The sequence below is a fragment of the Epinephelus moara genome, chromosome 1 (genome assembly GCF_006386435.1).
Source record: "Epinephelus moara isolate mb chromosome 1, YSFRI_EMoa_1.0, whole genome shotgun sequence".
NCBI lineage: Eukaryota > Metazoa > Chordata > Actinopteri > Perciformes > Serranidae > Epinephelus > Epinephelus moara.
The window spans coordinates 30,975,084-30,987,249 of record NC_065506.1 but is presented as its reverse complement, the minus strand read 5'-3'; the positions used below and the strand labels follow the sequence as shown (position 1 = coordinate 30,987,249).

Sequence of the window (12,166 nt, the reverse complement as noted above, 5' to 3'; positions counted from 1 at the left end):
TTGCTAATCATTTATTTTGCTCTTTTCATCTACCTCTCCTCTCTTCACTCCTTCCCCCTTCCCCCCATGATCCATCCATCCTCGCCTTCCTCTCAGCCACTAACCCAGAGCCATTCCTAAATAAAGGAAAGTATTTGTGACATTCAGCCGAGGCGGCTATGCCAAGAACAACTCCCTGGCTAGCCAGTCACATCTGGAGTGTGTTAGGACTGCACTGGGCACTGGTACTGTACCAACGCTGGCTATCCCGCTACACATATACACACACACACACACAGAAAGTGGTCACACATACTGGACCATAGGAGCCATAAACAAACTAGACTGCAAACATTTTCACAATGACTAGCTTGTTGTTTTCATCTCACTTTGACAACTGTAATTCTTGTTGCTTGCCAGACAGCCCAGCAGCTGTATGCATGAGTTCTCTGTTGTACTTGTTACTGTGTTGTTTACTTTTCCTCAGCAGCGAGAGTGGAATATGCGAAATGTAATAATGTATGTTTATATGCATAATTGTGCAAGTACACTTTTGTATTCGGTGTACAACTATATCGAGAGTGCATTCGTGTGTATTGTGCTTCTGTGTGTGTGTGTGTGTGTGTGTGTGTGGCTCCAGGGTCTCTGTGTGAGAGGAGTTGAACACCTGAACATCAATAACTGTCATGTGGGCCACCTGGGACCCCACAGCCAGCTTGCACCATGGGCACACAGCCATCACCAGCACAGCTGCCACAGAGCGAGAGAGATATGGGGGAGGAAGTAGAAGACAAGAAAGAGACACACACACACACACACACACACACACACACACACGCACACACACACAGCTATATGAGGAGGTGACTGTGCATGCACATTTGGGAATGGGTCAGAGAGACAGAGAGGTAGACAGGCACGAGCAGTGAGAAGGATCTACATGTAGCCTCTGCTCTGCATGATAACTCTCCTTTGTTCTCTCTCATCTACGTCTTCTTTTCCTCGTCCTGTCAGCCGTGTGCCTAATTTTGCCAGCTGAGAGCACAGCCTCAGGCTGCCACGTTTCAACATCACATCAGACTTTCTTCCATCATTTCTCTTTCAGATGAGCTCAGTTAGTGGGCTCCATCAGACATGACATAATTCATCTTTATATCTAGTGCACTGTTGATATACTGGTATGACATAGAGTTCAGCATGAACTTTGCCTGTGTTCCCAAGGCCTGAGCTGACTAAACCTGACTGGTGTTGTAAAATTTAAGATCTTAGCCCAACCTCAGATTTGAAACTGCATTGTTTTATGTCATCTTTTACTGACTGTTGGCTCACCAGGTACTGCAATGCATTGCTGGCTTCACTTTGTCTCTTTCCTTCTTCCCACTGAGCATTGCCTACCTGCAACATATGGCATGTGTGGACGCAGATGATTGGCACAGTAAGACAGATGAATTTCTCAATGAATCACATTTGAAAACAACCATAAACATTTATTCAAATGGCGATAAAAGAAAAACCATGTTTGAAAATTGCCTCTGTCATCCTCTGTCAAAGGATGTTCACAATGAGTGCACTTACATAAATAAGCTCCGCGATCCAAACACCTGCAGCCTCACCCAGCACCAATTAGCTCATCAGGCTTTTAATTACTCTGTTAATTGCATACAGGCAGCATGAAGGGCAGCCTGGGAATAGGGCAAGGGGGGCCTCCAGAGGACCAAGCCTGACAAGCCTGACAAACAAAGAGGAGATTTTCTACCAACAGCAGCCACAACAGAGCGACTCTGGAGGCTGGGAGGAGAAGCAAAACAGGAGACAATAGCTCCAAGTGCCTCATCAGCAGCACTGCAGCAACGAGTGATATCACTTCCTGTTCTGATCAGTTCGGCATGGAGACTGTGAGCTGGGCGATGAGTGAGGCTGGGGAAAGCAGAGACGTACAAGAGGAGACCAAGTCGAGGAAAGAAGGGAGCGGGGCCATGTAAAGAAAGTTATGCGTACATCTGTGAGCTGCTACTACATCTGGATTAGTTCATATTGGTCACAGGAGGGAGGGGGGAGCGGGGTGTGTTGAGGTTGGAGGGGTGGTTGAGAGGAGCAAGCGTGGGAATGTCCGACTATTAAGTTTAGGGCATGTGGGCTTATTGTATTTGTGGGAGAGTTAGGCTCGAGTCTCCACAGAGTGACCTGTCTGTCATAGAGCTCCACGATAACACAAACATCCTCTCAACTGTGTGTAATCTGAACACACACACAAACAGGACAACGAGGCAGCCCAACATGAGAACGGCAACACAGGCATGAGAAATTCTGTATTTTTGTTTTCACCCCGTGTTAGCCTGCATTTATTCTTCATCCTTAGCAAATGTCTCTATTGATCTGTTAGTGTATCAGTCTGGCTGCCTGTCTGTCTCCCCCTCACAGCAGATGTCCTCCCTCCCATTTCTTCCAGGAGCAGTGTTTGAGGAGGTGTATCCAGGAAACAGTGGCCGGCGCTCACTTCCTGTGTGACAGGTGTGCGATGGAGGCCTGACAGCTGCTGTCCTGCTCTCTCTTTCCCTCTCTGTATTCCTCTCTCCTGTTTCTCCCTCTTTCCAGCCAGCTGCAGCAGAGAGCAGCTCTGTTTGTTCTTACGTCACCGCTGCTGCCTGCTGATTTATGGAGCACAAAAGACTTAGATTTGACCCTGGCAACACACACACATACACCACGGCAACTGCAGCATCTCTGTCCTTCCTCCTCATAAACCCCCCGACTCTTAACATGTGAACGTTTGAATTGTGGCTGCCTTATTTTTCTCCCATGACTCCCGCTCTTTGTGCGCCCGTTCAAAAACCTGACACTGAGCTGTCACTTACAGCTAAGATAGGAAAACAAACAGCAGATTAGTCATTCTCCTGCTTGATGTCATGTATTTCATTTCATTCAGTGTTAAATGTCTGCTCTGTCACTATGGAGCTGTCAGCGCTGACAAAACTGTCTGTAGCCTGAACTGCTCCCCAGCCTGCCAGCACTCTCATACCTCTTCATTTGGCCTGCAGGCACAGTAACAATAGCTCCTGACATTAGCCAGGCATGGGTAGGGTGTTCTGTATTATCCTGCAGGACCCCATAGGTTTCACACATACACACAAACCACCGAGAAACAGAATGAGGCGGAGGAGGAGGGGTGGGGGGGGCATTCATGTGACAGGTTAGAGAGAAGCTTTGACAGTTTCTCCATTTAGCCTACAGCCAGCTCATGCTGGAAGCTGCCGAAATAAATACCAGCTACTCCTCTGGGACACGAGCCGACTACGGGACGCCACCACAAAAACAGAGCGAGCGGGCGAAGGAAGAGAGCGAGCGCAGTGCCAATAACATGCTGATTATGTGAGCTAATTGGCAAATTAGGATGACCTGCTGTCATGTCATGGGCAAGGGAAGTGGACAGCAAGCAGTGCCGCTACAAAGGAACCGTTCCTTTGTGGATCATAACAAGTTTGAGAAGTTCTGTTATAATATGCCAGTGTATGAACATTTTAATTTATTCCTAAATTGCACATTAACATTGCCACTAATTAAAAGGTAAATTAATGGCAGTTCTATAATTTAAAGAGGAAAACTGAATCAAGTGGAAATGGACTCAGCCTTGCACACAATACTTGCTATTAGATAACACACAATACAAACACAAAAGTGAATTAAAAGTATAAATAAGATCCACACATCTTTTTCACCATCCTTTTAACTCAACACACATTAAGGTTAAAAGTCCAGGCTGTGATTATGCCTGAATTAGCTCTCTGGGAACGTTCTGAGGCTTATTGTGTCTGAACAATACGTTGTTAATCAGAAGATTAATGCTGTGTTTGATGGCAGACCATTTGATCCTTGTTCATTTCTTTGCATTTTGATTTACAATCGTGATATATATTTGTTTGAGAGAGGAGATTTTGCAGTGTTAGGGACTAAATGATCAAATCACACAGCAACAGGGATGTTTTTTCATCTAACTTTACTACCATCGTATTAAAATATCTGCTTGTAACAACAGCACTGCACTCTAGAAATATGCTGTCAGTGTGATCAGGGGGTCCATGACAAGCGATTGACACCACAGTTCTCATAAGGTGATCCTGTATAAGTCTATGGTCTCAAACATAATCACAACACCGCTGTGTATCTGAAACTCTACAGAAACCTGTCCTTAAATGATAACTCACACAGGTCAGGGCACATTACTAATGGGATGATCTCTCTCTGAGGTAGCACTTGAAAGACAGAGTGGAAACCATCAAACAGCCCTTACACACCCTGCTGAGGCTCCTGGTGACTTTAAATGCCAGGTGATAATAACTCGCTCCTCAAAGTGACCACTGCTCTCTGACATGTCGAGGCAATCTCTGACCTTCCTCTCTCCGCACTTCAAATACCCCTGAGAAGCTAAAATGTCCATCTCCTGGTGAAATTAGGACTTTACACGGGCAATACTTTCATCTGAATGGTGTAGTTTGTCTGTGTGTGCGTGCATGTGTGTGTGAGCGTGTATAGAGAGAGACAGGGAGGCAGAGGAAGGAAGGCTGGAGCCGAGATTAAGGTCTGTACAACTAACTGGTAACACAACGGCACTCAGTGGCTCAGCCTCCCATTTGAAGAGAGACGGAACCATCTGTGTGGCACAGGATCTGTTTCCAGGAGATAACGGCTTTTTTAATTTCGCAAATACTGTACATGGAGAGAGAGAGAGACAGAGTGAGAGAGAAGTGCCTTCCTTCCCAATCTCTGCCTGCATGCTCCTGTGTTGCAGCACTTCCTCAGACGTCCAGAGAGAACTGCTTTGGAGTGGAGGCCTTAATAACACCCGTCTGTGTTCCTTTGTGCTTGTTTACTCCCCGCTTGTGATAAAGGCCTCGACGTGGGGCAGAAGGAAAGGGCGGGGATTCATTCTATCAGGTAGCGGTGGTGATATGAACTTCCCATTTTCTCTGTTGCCCTGTCCGTTTGGCTTGATTAAAACAGAGCTCAGCGCTACTGTAGATTAGCCCAGCTGCTTCCTGTGTCTGACTCTGATTCGAACACACTTCCTACCATGAAGCAGAGGGGGCGGGAGGTGAGAAGGTGGCGCTGGGGGAACGGGACAAGGAAGAGACGAGGGTCAGAAACAGGTCAGAGGTCAGTGGGCAAGTGAGGAAGTAAAAGGTGAGGAGGCAGAGCAGGAGGTGAAATAGGCACAAGACAAGGAAGGGAGGGGGAGGAAGTGTTTTTTGTTTTTTTTATCTTGGCTGTCGCTGTCAGCAATTCAGCTATACGTACTTTACATGTGAATTCATCTATGTTGTGACATTTGTTTCCTATTGCATTTGTGATTAAACATTTCTGTGCACTGGAAATGTGCCTCCCTTTTGAAATGCGTAATTGAGGGTGCAATTTGTCAGTGCTGTATATGCTGAAGTAATTTTGGTAGAATGAAGAGTCAATTCAACAAATAATTTCCACAAATGCTCAGCATAAATGGTGAGTTTTCACCCTTGAATGTCAAAGATAAGGTAGTAGAGAGCATTTCACCTGCTCTGCATGCATGGAAATACGGAGAAAAGACGCTTGATCATTCCAGTGGTTGCAAAACAGTGTTGTGACTGACTAGCAGAGACGAAACGGTGAGTGTGTGCGTGCTATATGTTATTCTTGGGTATCCGAGTGGATGTGTGCACATGTAGGGAAGCAAACGGGGAAACGAGAGAAAGAGTGATATTTCACACACGCATTTGGGGTTTTACTTGGCCTCCACCCTCTGCTCTGCTCCCACGCTGTGGCGTCAGCAGGTCAGCCATCCAGCCAGTGTGTTTCTCATTCCATCAGATGTTGGGAAGCTGTTCGCTTCTCCGCTCTAGTCTCTGACATTCTCCATCTCCCCAGAGAGACTGGGCAGCCTTGTCACAGTAATGTCAAACACATGTGGAACAGACCAGAGCAGAGCAGAGCAGACCAACACACACACATTAAACACACACACACAGGACGGAGGACGGAGCAGGAGGCGGCCAGAACCACACTGGTCTCTCCAACTGTGTATTAGGATAAACAGCAGTGAAACCATAGAGATTCAGCGCCGGGAACGTCACTTCATCACTCCTTAAGTTGCTCACTTGCTCCCATATCGACACAGAAACACACACATTCACACACTGATCTCACTGAACTCACTTTAACTGTACAGTACGTACACTGTGTTTCTGCCTTGAGCACCATCGCTGCACAAGCCTGCTGTTAATTTGTCATCCTGAACACACATACCAAAGAACAACTAACAAAACTCAAATAACCCTCATAACCCTCTTTAATGCATCACTGTCTCCTCTTTAAAACCCATCCCAGTTTTGTGGTCCGTCATTTTTTTGCTTCTATCATGAACAAACACACTCGCAGGGCGGCAATGGTAAGAATAATAACCAACAATTATGGCTTCCTCACTTTCTGCAGTTTTAATCCCACTGTTGCTATTTGTCCTCCACAACACAAACTAAGCAGAGGATGTACTTTCCCCTCTTGTTCTGAAAACATCTTTATCTATCGGTGGCTAATGTTCTCGCCCTGGAGGCAAAGTTGTGCGCCTGTCTACAATCAGTTAATCTGAGGAAAAATAGTCCTTTTGAGTGTGTCACAAATAAATTTAGAGAGAAAATATTGGAGTATGGAAACACAAAGACACTTAGAATTGATACCTGAAACACAAATATAACCTATACAGACAAACCACCTTGTTTTGAATTAGTTGGTGTGGCCAGAGAAGGAAGATTGGTTCACTTCTTAGTATATGTGTACAAACAAACATACATATAAATAGGCTCAACGCACACTATGTAGCTTTGTGTCATTGCCAGGATTTATAAACACCCCGGTGTAAAATTATATGGTGTATAGCCTTGGCTTTCAACTTGGGGGTCGGGTTTTCCTAAGTGGACGTCAATAAATCTGAAGAGTCATGAGACGATTGACTGGATAGAGGGAAGAAGAAGAACTAACACCATTTTCTGCTTTACAAAATTGTATATTTGCATCAATACTTCTTCACTAATGTTTGTTTCTTTCTCAACTACAACTTATACATGTAGACCACAGCACATGATGAGGGGTCCCTCTCAATGTGTCACATGAGGTCAGATACAAAACTATATATATCTATTTGTTGACTTTCAGGGACGCCACACACAGACCCGTAGACACACACACACACACACACACACACACACGCCCAGGCCAGATGTCTTCGGCTTGTGTCAACCGCTTGGCTTGTCTTGTTTGTGATGGCCCAGGTGTCTGTGTTGTGCTGACCACCTGACCGGCTTGCTGTGCGCTCGCAGCTCCCGCCCACCTGAGGCCATCTGCTCCACTCATTAATTAGGAGACAGCCAGTTTCACCTGCACTGCCCGCATTTAGATCACAATAATTACCACACACACCGAGCCCACACACTAATACAGTAAACACGTAAGCTGTGCACAGATCCTGCTGCGGCACCAAGTCCACAGCACAGAAAGAGCCACGTTGCCTACGCCCAGACGACACAGACTAGACTAGATTAGACTGAGATGATGAAAAACGGTTTCAACATCTCCTGATTGACTATCTAGTTAACTTTGGCACGCATAAGAGGACAAAAAATATTGTGCCTTTGATAAGTTGATGGTGAAACATTAGTCAAGATGTGCCTGAAATAGCAACAATGAATCACAGAATAATAAGAAGCATAGAAAGCAAACACCCAGTAAAGTATGTGTTTCTTCTAGTTTTCATTAAAACGCAGAGACTCTACACTGACTTCCTGCTGGCCTGCTTGCTGCTGTCTCCTCAGAAGAAAACAGGTTCCTGCTTTAAAACTCCTGTGGTATGTTTCCTTTTGCATATAAAACAGAAGACATCCCATCCATGCACCTGTGGTAGATGGGAACTGAATAAACACTCTGCAGGCTTGGGTCATAATGAATGGCCTGCCTTTTAAGAGAGCTACTTAATGATGAAGTGGGGACATCTGCCTTAGCGGGCGGCTGGCCGAGCCCAGCTGAGCGATGGGGCGGTCAGCGTTTGGAAGGAGAGAGGCTGGGATGCTCGCTTGGTGGTGATGGAGGTATAATGTGCGGTGAGGCAGGGTGTCTGCACTGCGGTTTCACCCCTGCAACCTCCCATCCATTGTTCGAGACTATTATCAACTGTTCAATTATTCAGATGATATTTACCAGGGCCAATTATACAGGGCCGTGTCCTGCAGAGAAAATGGCCTGAGTGTTTTACTGTTGCACTCACAGGCAGAAGAGTGCGCTGCTGAGGCTGTTCAAGTGGGGGTAGAAACCTTTGGCTGGGCTTGTTTCTTCTCAGGGAGTGTCCCTTACAAGGGTCGCTATAAATTATCCACCATGATTTCAGCTTTTTTAATCAGTTTGCAGTTGTGTTTAGTCCCTTTGGTTGCCATAGTATTCCTGTTTTAAACACTTCCTCTAGCTCACTCTTTAATGTTTCCACAAGTTGGTGTCACTACAGTAACCCAAACACTCAGCGCCCACCAGAAAGCACTGGTCTACAAGCTTCTTATTTCTTGTCACATAAGTGGACACTGGTGATGCACTATCATTGCAAAAGGCGGAGGGCTACTCTGGGGCACTGTGGAGTTCAGTTAAGGGTAAATGTCTCAATTTATTCCTTCAATTTATCCCTTTGCACCCATCACCTCCAGCCAGTCCAGGTGGACACCAAGTTCATGGAGACCAAAGATTTTGTGTCATCACTTTGTCTCAACATCACTTTGATGTGCAGCTCGGACTAGTGGGGCAAACAACTCCTGAAGTCTCTCTCCACCTCAGCTCTCTCATCACATTTGGTTCACTACTATAAACAGACCAAAGGCGTAAAGGAGGTAAATGTGTATATTGTTGTAAATAATAGTTATCATTTGATGCATATTATCTTAGGGCTCACTTTTTATGTGTTGGCAATGTCAGACGCAGGGTAACACACAGTTTCCAGTGCAGTCTGCATGTCTGTATCTCTACATATTTCATGAGCAACAATTAAATAAGAAGAAATGTGATGTTTCACTTGCAGATAACTTATTGTTTTCCCTATATTCAATATCCTAAACCCCCTGAAATCAACTTCATGTGTAAAAGCATTAAATTGAAGTGGATATAACTGCAGAAAAAAATATAAATATTGCACAAAAGCCCTTTTAAAGAACACATACAGGTCCATGAATAACCTGGTTTCACCTTGACATTAACAGAGCTGCAAACACAACATTGATTAGAATGTGAGTTTAAACCAATTGAGATATTCCAGCTGTCTGAGCCTTTATATATAAAACACTTATCAATTTTAACAAATGTTCCGAGAGGCTACAAAAACCCTGTTGGTGCCATTTAAACACAGTTCACAACAAAAGCAGCAAACTAAATATGTTCTTCATGAAACGCTTTGCTTCACCACAGCCAGAGTTTGCAGGTTGTACTTACTTTGTGAAGGTCGAGGTCAAACTGAGGTAATTGTAGCGGTGATAATCCACACCGAATAGTTTGTGAAACAGGTTTTTATATCGTCTCAATCCTCATTATTTGGAGAGGAAAAAATAAAAGATAGTGCGGGGAACTATTCAGGTGTTATTCCTTTTTTGTTGTTGTTGTTGCTTTGTTTTTGAAATATTGAGAGGAAAGAGAGGCAAACGCCACAGTCTTGACACAAAAGAAAATGTTTAACTTTCCTTTGGAGGGGGCTTCAAATGGGCTTTGACTTTCCAGGTATAATAAATTATGAGGTATTTCTCTTCTCAGTTATATCGAAGAAAGAAGAAATGAAATCAAAGCAAGGGCTCTTGGATCCTTAAGCACATCGATGTCTTTGGTTTTGCAGTCTGGTTTGTATTTGTCTTTAAAAGCAAACAGCTTCTTGTGTTGAAGGTGATGTGATAAAAAAAAAAAAAATCACAACTTGTCCCGGTCATGTAAATCCGCTCTCTTGCTCATTTTAACCATCCCAGATAGAGGAAATAAAATATTAAAAAAATACAGTATCAACTGCCAGGAAAAACGTCCTTTCTTGTGTGTTCGCTTTCAAGCAGGCAAAACTATGAACAGGTTTCTACTTTGTCCACAAATCCTCGCGTCTCCCATGTAAAAGCGCAAATGATTGAGATGCGGATCCTCTTGTCTGCAGGGTGCGTCTATTATTCCTCCTGTGACAACTTTAAACCCCCTCTCCTTTAGTTCACAGTTCAGCCACAGTCCGTGGTGTCAGGAACAAGTCCTTATACATCCGCAGTGATTAATTCTGTTTCTTTTAAATGTTTTAAAAACACAGTTTCTTCACAGCCCGAGAACAGGCTGGTGTTAGTACCACGTTTCTCTGTACGGTCCTTCTCCTCCGCCGACGCGCCGATCCTCCGCCGACCTGTCTTCAGATGGTGTTGTAAAGAGATCCACTTCTCCCGCAGAAAACCAGTCAGCTGAGCATATTTTAACGCTTCTTTTCCCGTCGAGTCACAATTTCAGGGGTTTTTTCAGACTTGTTTTGTCTTCACTGATGAGCGGAGCAGAGCGGAGCTCACTGTACGCAGTAACCGCGGCTCTCTCCTCCTCCTCCTCTCTCTGTCCTCGCTGTAGCCTTCTGTCTGCGTTTAAACACCATCTGGAGCTCCTAACCTCTCCCTCTCTCTCTGTCTCTCCCTCCCTCTCTCCCTCCCTCTCTCGGGTACCATCAGAGGCAGAGCTGGCAGCTATGTACAGGAATCCTTTCTAAATTGAAGAAGATCCAAATTGTAGAGTACAAACCTCCATACTGGGGACAAAATTATTAAGATTGCGCGTTTGGATGCGAAGTTTGCTGCCCTACAATACATGCATGATCTCCTGTGGACCTTAATGGGTTACACTTTATAAAATGTCTACTCTTTTACAATAAAATGCATTGAAACACACCCAAATAATGTAAATAATGTGAATGTGTGGCTTGCACAGTGCAGTCCCAAAACTAAATATTTCAGACCTTTAACCGGTCCCATGAAAAAGCAATGAGAGCTGAGTGAGAGACAACTGTTTCTCTGTCCCGCTGTCTGCCCGTGGGGGCCGCTGTTTCCTCATATCAGGGCCACAAGGAGAGCAGGATTGAGTTCATAAGACTGCAGACTTTATTTACTTTATTCAGCACTTGGAAAAAACACACTCACACTCACACACACAGAAGAACAGATTTCTGAGAACTGAATGAATGCAACAGAATATCTTTGTCTGCCATGTGAACACACGCCAGTAGACACTGCATAGCTTGTAAAATGTATTATTTTTCTTTGTTTTTGTCATGTGTTGTCATCAATAGTGAGGTGGGTGGATTGAGGTGAAGATGAATAGACTAAATATGCTGTTATCATCGTCATTAATGCTCCATTTTTATTGCTCTGCGTGTATTGTGTTGCCTGTTTTAATTAGCACCTGATAATAAAGCATGGCGTTGTCCCATATATTCTATATCACCAACATTAATATTCCCATTTTATTATTATGGCATGTTTATATCTTATCAAACAGGCTGTTTCAATTGTTTATTCCTTTCAAAGCGACTATGCAACATCTGTCCAATAACAATTATTTTATTTATCTTTTGATTATATTTTGGATTAATTGATTATAGACTCACATTTCTCTGCTTTTAATGTGTTTCTGTTATCGCTATTGTTGTTGTAACATATATATTTACTAGTTTGCCATTGTTTTTAATGCTGACATATTATTTCCTGTATTTTATTTTTTGTTGTCTCCATAACTTTTACATTTTAATATATATAGTTGGAGGCTTTGAATAAGCCCACTGGGTTTCTACCTCTCCCTGCATCGCATATTATGTGTTGTCTTTGTCATGTTGCGTGCAAGGCCCCACCACCTCTCCTACACAGGAGCAAGACACACAGACTTTGTGGTGGTTTAGCCTCTTTTTTGCATCTTTTTGTGGTTTTGTGTCTGTCTGAGGTCATTTTGTGTCTCTTTTGGTCGGTAACTTGAGTGACATTTTGCAGGTGGAGGCCATGGGCACCAGTGACAGCCCTGGGCCTGTGCCCAGTAGGCTCGTTCAGTGATCCATCCATGTGCACAACGGCTAAATAAATAAACAAATATTAGATAAGCAGAGAGACTTATATGGAGAGAGACCTAGAAAAGGTACATCTGTCTC

At 44.1% G+C, this 12,166-nt stretch overlaps 1 protein-coding gene across 9 annotated transcripts in view; it reads right to left on the bottom strand.

Annotated features, from left to right (window-relative positions):
* cbfa2t3 (CBFA2/RUNX1 partner transcriptional co-repressor 3) overlaps positions 1-12,166 on the bottom strand; it is a 47,416-nt gene that overhangs the window by 26,184 nt on the left and 9,066 nt on the right. The window contains exon 1 of one of the 9 annotated variants that reach the window (XM_050069667.1): positions 9,463-10,630. The exons of the other annotated variants lie outside the window; for them this stretch is intronic. The gene's annotated coding sequence lies outside the window, so the exon portion shown is untranslated. Of the gene's footprint in view, positions 1-9,462; positions 10,631-12,166 lie in introns of those variants that run through there. 9 annotated transcript variants of the gene reach the window in all.